Genomic DNA, 12069 nt, shown 5'->3' with positions numbered 1-12069 from the left:
GACACATACGTCAAGTGAGATGTACTGCCTGATAATAGATGTACATATCAGTCAGAACCTCAATCAGAGGATAGAGGCATTAAGATATATGGATCATATGCGGAGACGAAGAGGAAGGCAGAAAATAGGAAATATTGAAGAACTGAATTTGCAATGAAAAACCTCTCCTTGGGCAGAACACAATGAATGAATGAATGAATGAATGAATGAATGAATGAATGAATGAATGACACCCTGAAATAATTTCCAGTTGTATTTTTTAACGTTAAATAACTTTCGTTATTCGAAGGTTACAAGAGTGAAACGGACAAATTTTCGTGAAAGACTGGCGTAAATCCGTCTTCGATTGTTAATAATTGAATACCTATTGCGTGTTTATAGACACATAATATGTAGGGTAATTCAGTAAAAGCGTGCAAAAATTAAATCTATCCGGTAATAAGATGGCGCTCTACTGAAGGTTTTAAGATAGTAAACCTGGAGTCTGCAAAGCCAGATTAAGGCGATCGTTGTAAATATCTGGGTCGACATTGTAGACAACAAGACCATCTCTTTGGAACATATCTCCGAACTTACTCTCTGAACGCCCATATATACTCGTGTACTTGCAATTCGCACAAAGGGTTAAGTTTAATTTATACACGCTTTAAAATCTGTGGTCATATCGCGTGTTTAGGATCTATGAGTAAGTATACCAATAAGCCGTTGTTACTATTGTTGAGTTTCTGTTTCTACACATGGGTGTTAATGATCAAAATGTGTGGAGAAAGTATCGAAGCAAATAAAAAGCAAAATACTGGCCTTAATGGGGATTTAGAATCAAAATTCAATGAAAGTACCCCAACAACTATCGAAAAGAACAAAAATGCTCTTAAGAGGAATAAATGCAAAAAATTCTCTGTATGGCATAGTTGCGCCCAGCGGTCAATTGGGAGGCCTAGGTCTAGCATAGTTGCGCCCCGAAGAAATCAGGTGGCAGAATGGACATGGCATAGTTGCGCCCGTCCACACCTGTGGAGTAACGGTTAGCACGTCTAGCCGCGAAACCAGGTGGCCCGGGATCGATTCCCGGTCGGGGCAAGTTACCTGGTTGAGGTTTTTCCGGGGTTTTCCCTCAACCCAATATGAGCAAATGCTGGGTAACTTTCGGTGTTGGACCCCGGACTCATTTCACCGACATTATCACCATCTCATTCAGATGCTAAATAACCTAAGATGTTGATAAAGCGTCGTAAAATAACAAAAAAAAAGTTGCGCCCCGAAGAAATCAGCTAGCAGAATGGACATGGCATAGTTGCGCCCCGAAGAAATCAGGTAGCAGAATGGACATGGCATAGTTGCGCCCCAATGGGCATAGTACACACAAAAGTGATTGTCATAAAATAAATTATTTAAAAAATATTATAGTGGTAGCTGCATTGAAATCAGGTAGCATAATGAAGAGGGCATAGTACACACGGAGGCGATTGTCATAAAATAAATAAATTAAAAATAGTATAGTGATATCGGTGTACAAACAAAAAATGCAGTTCATTTATTTTATGTGATAGACAAAAAAGTGTTATTTTAAATAGCAAAATTATTGATCATAACCACGCTGCGGACTTACACATTGATAGACAAAATGTATTGAACAGTGTTAAAAGAAAAGCTACGGAAGACATTTCTGAGAGACTTTACTGTTAAGCTATCGATAATCACTGCATAAACAGTAGAAAAACAGTTAATAAAGTACTGCCAACTTCATGGTGTTCATTTTTACGGTTAGGCTATCGATAATTACTGCCAACTTCATGGTGTTCATTTTAACGGTATCGATAATGAACATTAAATCGAATAAGAAATCAATAAGGTTGATTGAGTACGAGGCTCGAGTTCCCTTGATGTCTTTTTCTCTACTTATTTCATCGGGACGCAACTATGCCATACCCCTTTTCGCTACATGATGGGAACGAGGCGCAACTATGCCCACAAAACAGATACCCTTTTTTTATCTGCTGCATCTTACCTGACCTTGGGGCTCAACCATGTCCTGCCCAAAATTCTGTAGCAGTCCATTTATCAAGACATGTAAATACTCAAGAAACTACAGTATTTCTGACTTGCCAGAAAGAGAAATGGAACTTCATCAGAACTCATAATTGAACAGCAGAGTTGTATTGTGTAGTGAGCAGTATTTTGCCTCTAAATAATTAAAATCCCATAACATTTAAAGTACTATTGATATAAATATTAACAGGCATTGCACAAGAATCCGTTATCTGATAATGATAATGCAGTCAGTAGGGAATATTTGTGTAAACGTGCTACATTCTGTTAAAAATGAAGCAAGCTGCATAAAATGTACACCGCTAGCATGTTTATAAGTTGTGGAAGGTGGATTGAATGGGGGAGAAGTGGAGTGAGAGGCGGTTGCTCTCAGAAATGTATTCTTTCCTTTCCTATGCGTCTATAGACGGGCTTGGAATCGAGACGGGTCACTGCATGCTGCTGAAAGGGAGGACCCCCGCATTGTGTACCTGTGGAAACCCGCCCGTGAACTTCGAGTTCTCGAGACGCGAATGAGTAAATCGCCCCGTGATGTGTTGCAACCAACAGAAATAGAATATGACTCCGGTTCCCAAGACCAGAAACATCTGCCTCTATCAGAGTTCGAGTTCCCTTTATCCGTATTGTTTGTGTATACATTCCGCCTCGCTTTCTATTATTACGCTCACCGGAACGATGGTTCAGATTCACAGAGCTTACAAACTAACCCACGCGGCCACGTTTCAATTTGCGCCATTTAGACTTTTACGTGTTATCAATGTTCTCATTATTTAAAACTTTACCACGATATTCCCATAACAGCATCATTAAAGAACAAGCACATGTTTTTTTCTCCCTCATATAATAATAATAATAATAATAATAATAATAATAATAATAATAATAATAATAATTCTTTATTTATACTGGCAGAGTTAAGGCCATAGGGCCTTCTCTTACACTCTGCCAGGTCACAAAGTATACAAGCAGTTAAAATTAAAGAACAGAATATTAACGTATTAAATAATAATAATAATAATAATAATAATAATAATAATAATTCTTTATTTATACTGGCAGAGTTAAGGCCATAGGGCCTTCTCTTACACTCTGCCAGGTCACAAAGTATACAAGCAGTTAAAATTTAACAAAAAGTTAAAGAACAGAATATTAACATATTTAATAATAATAATAATAATAATAATAATAATAATAATAATAATAATAATAATAATAATAATAGCATAATAAAATCGACACTAAACAACATGAAAATAATACCATAATAGAAAAAAAGAAAGTAAAATACATTGGAATATAGTGAAAGCAACTCATTTAGTACAAATGGTTAATATGGAAAAACGTAGGGAAGAATATATCAAATTGGAATGTAATAAAATAATAATAAAAAAGAAAAGAAATACGAAAATTAAATAAAATTCACGATAATAAATTTATCGGCTGATAAAGAGAATAAAAAGGGGAAAGGAAGGAAACAGACATATATAGCCTATATTTTTACAAAACTATGGCAGAGAAAAGGGCTTATAACTGAAAGGAATCTAATTGAAAAAGTGCAATTTTTATTTATTTTTGAAACTACACAATGTTCGACAGTCTCTGACATGCTATGGTAGAGACTTCCAGAGATGAGCTGCAGAGACGGTGAAAGATGAAGAGTAGAGGGATGTTCTGTGTTTAGGAATGGAGAGTGTGATATGGTGTTGTGAGCGAGTATCTATTTCGTGATATGAGGACAAATGTTGAAAACGAGAAGCTAGGTAGCTAGGGTTAAAGGTTTGAAGAAGATTGAAGAGTAAAGTGAGAGAGTGAATAGTTCTTCGCTCCTTGAGACGGACGCAGGGCAGCATATTTAGTCAAGGTGTGATACGGCCAGATCTACGGACGTTGCAAATAAATCGAACGCATACACTATGAACACGCTGTAGTCTGTCTGTCAGTCTCATGTTAAGGTCAGTGTAGAGAGTGTCACAGTAATCAAAATGAGGCATCAAGAGCGACTGCACTAAATTCTTCATTGTCTCTATTATACGAAGGCCAGAAAATGTATTATTATTATTATTATTATTATTATTATTATTATTATTATTATTATTATTATTATTATTACAGCCCGGATGTTTAAGCAATTATAACAGTTAAAATAGGCAGGCAAAAAAGGCAATAAAAACGTAGAAAAAAAGGCACAATAATCTTTGAAAAAGACATTATAAATTTTAAAAAGGCATAATATATTTGAGCAATAAATTTAAACTCGCATATTTACTTCGTAGGTGACACATGTTGACTTATAAAATACTTTTTTTTTCGTGATTAACTGTCTTTTCACAAACCTTACATAACAAAGACTTTATAATAAAATTACAAACCATTTTACAAATTTGAAATATTTTGAAATTGAAGCTTTTAACAAAGAAATTTATAAAATTATTCATGATATCTAATATTAACAAATGTGTGTATTTTTTTATCTTTTATTTCTGTCGACTATATTCATGTTTTTATTGATTATCACTGGCTTCTGTCTGATTGTCAATTTATATTAAATGTATTTTTTCTCTCTTTTTTTGCTCTTGTGTGTTATTTATCGGTTTGAATTAAGTTACTTTATTTAGTAAACTGTCCTTGTAAATTTTATGTTATATTATTGACTAAGACTACACCGTACACGAGCCTGGCTCTTACGGTAGTGGCTAGAAACATCTTTGTTTTATAATTTTAAATTGTACTCAGCTAGCTAGTTAAATACATAAATAAATAAATAAAATAAAAGTGTTCCATCGATTGAAAACACATGGGCACCAAATTCACTAACGTAAGCATGAAGTATACTTTTCAATGGTGTACTGAATATAGGCATTCTAGATCTTATACCTTCTGTCACCCGACAATAACTGACTGTTAGAGGTGGGTAAAAAGTAACACAACAGTTATTTTAGAACTGTTCCGGTCTCGGAACTGTTGCAAAAATGAACAGTAGGTTGGAACCTCCTGTTCCGAAATAACACTGTTCCAACTCCAAGCTGCTCACTCGTCCAGCTGTTGCGGGCCCGCAGCACTCAGTTGCGCAAGGCATGTTCCGACTCCGAGACAACAGAGAACAGTCGGAACCATGACAGCTCCGGCTACACTGTTCTCGTTGTTCTTTATGTTGTACCATGATCTAGGGTTGTACTTGGAACAAGTTGGAACTTGGAACTCTCACGTGGATGGATGGGGAAGCATGGAAATTGAAATCCTTGTAGTGTGATCATAAGTAATGACCAGGGAAAGGGATTTGGAGTATTATAAAGAATGATGAAACGTAGTATAGATATTCGTAGCTCAGTGACTGTCAAGCGAGCTGCGTCACAGAGCATGGACGAGTACAGTTCACTTCATACAAACTTACACGCAACGTGCTGTAAACGTATTTCAGAATAAACATACGGAATAGTTTAATGACATATAGTAGCCTACATATATAATGTGCATTTCATTTTGAACTACATGTGGTTTTCTTGGCAACGCACAAGACACCAATAAGCAACATTACAAATATACATAATTATTAACTCGCGTTAATAACTCGCGTTAATAACTCGCGTGTCGGTGGAAATATTGATGGCTGATAGACAGTTGTCTTCTGTATGGAACTCGCCTCTGAATATGTATGTTTTTCTGTCAGGAGCGTGTTAAATTAAAACCTTTATTTACAATATCATGAAATATGATAATATGTATACTACGTATACTACAGTATTTACAATATATGCAATATACTATAATATTTACAATATAGTCTAATAGAGTATCATTAAATGTTGAACAAAATGTAGAACCAAACGAAATAGCATTTTCAATTAATACTATATTTTGTTGATGAAACAATTACAGTATTCCTGCTGTGCCTTGTTATAATAAATTGTAAATATCATTTTCAAATTTTCAAAACACAACTTTTCTCTGTTGCAAGGAAGAAAATTTTTTAACATGGAAAAACTCCGCTCTACATCTGCAGAGACAATTGGAGAGTACTTGAAACAAGATACGTCAATTAAATTCACATGTTGAATGACATCATTGGGACACGTGTTTGTTAGTGCATCTGAAATCCGACTAAGAATACTGTACCTATCATTTTTAATCAAAACTCTGTTCTTTTTTTCACCAACACGTTTTCCTACTTCACCTTCTACTGCACTCAGTTTATTTACAATAGTCCTCATAATATTTGTTTGCTCAACTAGTTCTACCCCTGACTTTTCTAACCAAATAATGGCATCCGGTAAATATAAAAAATTTGACTTAATATCCATGACTTCTTTTTTTATTATTCTATCATTTAGCATTCCTGTCATATTTGAATCGCAGCTGCGTCATAAGACTGGACCACTTTCTTCACAGATTGGAGGTGATGTGCGTAATAATAATTATTGTAAGCTTTTAACCATGACCTCCATCTCTTAAGAACTGGACATGGGGGAAGCGATAATTTAGGGAATTGTTTCCTGAATTTTGATACTCGATCTGAACTTTTACAAATACAGTCTTTCAATTTTGTATCGTTAGTTGGTTTCACTTTCGGCATTGTACCTGCACTTCACTACTCTGAACTGCAAACCTGCATGTTGAGGTTCTTATGCGACAACTGTCCCGTTCACCTGTTGTTGACGTGCAGAGATCTGCGAGTATGTCATGGAGGGGAGGACTTGGTATAAAGGGCTGTAAACAAATGGCTGTGTAGATGCCAATACTAGCTTTTACTGCTCCAAATTCCGTTCCCTAGTAATGACAGAGAGCGAGGTGTGATGCGAAGTTTAAATTATTACACTTTGGTACAGATGCGTTTCTAACATTTTACTAAGTGTGGGAATTTCAGGTTTCACTACTGCTAATGTATAAATATATACAGTAGTTATATATTTTTATTATGTATCAAATTATAATGTAATTATTATTATCATCATAACTAAGGATTAAGAAACGTAAAAATAAAAATTAATAATTTTAGTTATTTTTTTACTACGGAACACGGAGAAAAAAAGTTACATACTACACGTTTTAAATGAGATGTTAAATTTTTTAGTTGGTTACCGTGTCTTCATGACTTCATATACCAATTAGTGTTGCAATCTGACCTTGTATTCAACAGCTGTTTATCTAATAAACACGAAGCTTCTGTCCGCATACACAATAAGTTTCCAAACAGATTCGAATGTGCATTGGAATGTTATCTGTTGAGAAACGTGTGCTATGTCGTCATGCCGATAACGTATGTGCGAGCTGCTTAGGGAAGAGGGAGGGTACTGTACGACTCCTCAAATGGAGCGAGAGTCGAAGAGATAGCTCGCATCAGTGAACGATTCAGACACATCTCTACTTGTAACTGTTATTTGGAACATAGTATTTTTCCGGAACTGGAACAGCCGGAACTGTTCCGGGAAAAGAACAACTTCGCCCATCACTACTGACTGTTCCTCACTCAAATTTCTTTCTCTACAATAATAAACACGTGTAGCACAAAATTTTAACAGTAGGATTTGAAAATAAGAAAGCAAACAATTGAAAATAATACGTGACAACTTCTATGAGAACGAGCTTAATATTTAAAATTATAAAGCTGATTGTTGTACCGTGAAGACATGACAATATTATATTTGTGACTGTGGATTGTCGATCGTTATTCATATTACACCAATAGTATTAAAGCACGATTATTAGCATATTAAGCACCGGAATAAATTACTTTGATTTACTAACTTATTGTTAGTAAAGTTATTCATTGTTTCAAATATTTAAATTTCATACACATTATATTACAATTAATTAGAAAATTGCAAATAACAAGAAATATTGCTCTAAAATGGCAAAAAAGGCATTTATTAGTAAGAAACACGTTAAAAAGGCAAAATAAAAATTGGCCTATCACTTTAATTTACTCCAAATCACATTTATGTATATGCAAATGATGATTTACTTCCATCCAGTAAAAAAGGCATTTTGCCAAACATCCGGGCTCTAATTATTATTATTATTATTATTATTATTATTATTATTATTATTATTATTATTATTATTATTATTATTATTATTCTCATTGGTTCTCACTATTATATCCAGGATTTTGTGTCGAAATTTTCGGACATCTGTATCCAAGTTTCTTTCCGTCCTAGTACCTATTTAGAAAGGAAAGAGGTTTGTAACTAAGTCTGTCGTCTTTAATACGTTATTATATAGGCTATGTATTGTCTAGATGAGAGTCTTACATGATCACCATTATGCTACACCTCAGGAACCACTAGTGGCCCATGGGTCGATGTTCGTGAAATACTGGCCTACGTGATGTGAAAGTACATTTCTTGAATATGTGTGTACGTGACAGTTGATGGTTGTTCATTGGTTACGAACGATGTGTGTCGTGTCTGTGGTTAAAGAGCTAGCCCGCTGGTTTTCCACCCAGGATGCCCCAGTTCGATCCCTGGCCAGTTCGGAATAGAATAGGTGGTGAACAAAGCAGACTTTACATAGAATTTTCTCAGGGTACTCCTGTTTCCCTCTATCATTCCACCAACTCTCCTCCTTCCCTTCATTTCATCTAGCATCTTGGTGAAATCTTGGTGGTGGTACGGGTTTCAAAGACTTGGGACTTACCAGGTACTTGTCTGAGGATAGGCCCTGACTCTTTAAGGTTTTTTTATGTTTAATATTGGTCGACCAGCAACTTGCTATACAGACCACTGTTAAATTATGGAATATCACATGCAGAATATCATGCTGAGGTTGGCTCTAAAGGCTCCTCTAATTAATTTAAATTAATTAATTGAACATTTTTGTGAATTATGTGAACAAAAATATGATGATTTTCTATGAATTATGAAGAGTCGTCAGTATCACTAAGAAGGATGTCTTGAGGGAGATTTAAGTCGAGATGGCTGACAAGATCTTGCTCCAATGTTATATGTCACAGCTCCAGGAACACCAGGAAGTTTGTTGAAGAAAGATTGACATTGAGTGGATGTACTGTTCTAGTGGAAGAATTCCCAATTCTTGATGCAGTTGTTGATTTCTTACAAACCAGGGGGCATTTGTTGCAGTGCGCAGGAACTTGTTCTGGAGAACTTGTAGGCGATGCATGTGTGTCTTATTTGCAGTCCCCCACACTGGCGCTGCATAAGTTAAAAGAGGTCGTACAAGCGAGGTGTAGAGTAGCATTGAACAGTCCAATCTAATTTGTGAACGTCTATTAACCAAAGGGTATAATTTTCGAATTCTAGAAGAGGTTAGTGTAACAATGCGAGTTATATGGGCATTCCATGTAAGTTTCGTGTCTAATAATATTCCCAAATATTTGACAGCTTCTTGACTAGAGAGCCATGCAACTTGTTCATTTAGAAGAACCAAAGGAGGTGGATTATGAATAGGCCTTAAAGAGAAGATTTTAGCTTCTGTCTTGGTAATGTTGAGTAGTAATCTCCAGTCAGAGAACCATTTAGACAGCTCCTGTAAGGATGTCTGAAGAGTGCTGATTGCAGTATTTAGGTTACTATGAGAATAAAAGAGAACTGTATCGTCAGCATACATAGCTATGTGTGACGGTTGTAAACATGGAATGTCATATGTGAAGATATTAAAGAGAAGTGGTGACAGTATAGATCCTTGTGGTAGTCCGGCTAAAACTGGACGAAGCGTACGTACTGAGAACTGACGCTCAGATAAACTTTTCGCGATGCGTGTGAGATAGTCAGGAAAACCAATTCTATATAATTTTAGCATTAAACCATCATGCCAAACAGTATCAAATGCTTGGGCAATATCCAGAAACACAGTGGCAGTATACTGTTTTTCTTCAAAGTCTTTTATAATGGATTCAGTGACTCTTTGCAGTTGGTGTGTTGTAGAATGTTTTGGACGAAAGCCAAACTGAAAATCTGGTATTATCTTGTTTTGGAACGTAAATTTACAAATGCGATGATGAATAACCTTCTCAAACAATTTCGATAGCGTGGGCAGTAAGCTAATAGGTCGATAACTTGTTGGCAAGTGCTTAGGTTTGTTAGGCTTATGAAAAACAATGATTTCAGCAAGCTTCCAGGCTCGAGGAAAGTACCCAATTAAAAGGGCAGCATTGAAAATTATCGTCAAGTAAGTAAGAGCTTTGTTGGTGAGCTTCTTTAGTACAATGTTGGGTATAAGATCATGGCCTGGAGATTTTTTATTTGGAAGCTTTTGAATGAAGTGAGACAATTCTTGTGGAGTAGTAGAGGAAATTCTTTAAGGGTTGATGCAGGGTAACCCACCTATCAGCAGCGAATTCACTAATGCCACGTCTCAGACTTACGATCATTCATCTTATATACAGAATGTCCCAGAGTTCTCATATACGGACTACATTAGTCTATTATGGTTCCTGGGTGAAAATGGAGGCGAAATGTTAGTGACAGAATTTCGTCCAAATAATTTTTAATTTGACAGTGTGGCAACACTGTATCTTGCTAATAAATGTGACTCTTGTGATCGTAGTTGAAGCTATCCGTTCGTGGCTTTAGAACTAAGGCCGTGTCTCAAAGCTATATTTTCAGCTGAAGTGAACTAGATTGTTGACTAAATAGCCGGATGTGACATCAGAAGTTATGATCCAAAGCTACATAGTGAATAGCAATCAGGTCCGTAGTAGCTAGTGAACGAAAATGCTTGCTTGATTGTTGACTTGTATACTAAACAAACATGGATACCTCATTAACAGTTGAGGGTTATGAAATCTGATGATTCTTTGGAAATAAAATGTGAGTTCAATGTAGAACACTGACATTGTTGGTATCTGAGTTACATTTTTTTAATATTGTAATATTTCAGGCCCTTACAATTTCACATTTATTTCGATTGTTGATAGCCAAACGTAATTTTCACAGATATCTTTTGAACATCTTTTACAATCCTACATCTTTCTATGTTTCTTTTCTAGTGTCTCAGGAAATTACCATTCAGTTCATAAACCTGAGAATTAAGTTTCTTGAACTGTTTATAAATAAAGAATTCGAATTTACAAAAAAGAACAGCTGATAACTCGTAATTAAACTGCATTAGGACACCGCCTTCTTAATTTAGTGCTATACCGTAATTTCATGGCTTTCAGAAAAATAGTCAATGAAGAAGGCCATGATTCCAGCATACATGTTCAAAGCTTACTAGTGTGTAGTTTACAAGTCAGCTAAAGGTATCCTACAAGCAAAACTCAGCTCAGACTCCTCGCGCCGCGCATGCTATACCCCTCTTACCCCCTGCAGTAGGCGGGTTCTTTAATAAGCGGCTATTGGTATAGCTATAACGGCTACGGTTGCGGACATGTGCACTCAAAGAGCGGCTGTAACAATAACCAACATTGCAAGATGTCAACATCGTGTCTTTCTAAGTAACAATCGGTATCTAATAATAATAATAATAATAATAATAATAATAATAATAATAATAATAATAATAATAATATAATTACTGCCTCTCATTGGAGGTAACCCAGAAGGACTCAGTATACTCTCCTACATGAATTTTGCAATATTAAATGTTTACATAAATTTTGTAGAAAGAAAATTAAAATAAACATATATGAATAGAAAGTGAATAAATAAAAAAAAAAATTAAACAGGGTGAATATGATTGGCAAGAGCGTTTCAAAACTGAAGTTATGATGTCAGCAGTAAGTGTCTGTGGTAGTTCAAAAGTCTTTCTGAAGCGTTCAAAGAACTTGGGAATCACACCACGAGCTCCAATAAGAACTGGAACTGTCCTCATAATTAAATTTTAACTATTTAAATTAAATTAAATTAAATTAATATTTAATATAAAACGCTGTGCGACTCCCTGACTCTGTAGCAATAACACGTGTTCAGTTCAGCACAAGAAGATAATACGTGGACATGCGCATAGTGTCGGTGGTGTGATTGGAGACGGGGAGCATGCTGGGAAAGGGAGCATACGTCATCTGCGCGAGACAGTCATGCCCGCTGGTTTCTGCGCACTGAGTTTTGTTTGTTGGATGCCTAT

This window comes from Periplaneta americana, chromosome 7, assembly GCF_040183065.1.
Source record: "Periplaneta americana isolate PAMFEO1 chromosome 7, P.americana_PAMFEO1_priV1, whole genome shotgun sequence".
In the NCBI taxonomy this organism is placed as follows: domain Eukaryota; kingdom Metazoa; phylum Arthropoda; class Insecta; order Blattodea; family Blattidae; genus Periplaneta; species Periplaneta americana.
Note: the sequence above shows the minus strand (reverse complement) of the source record.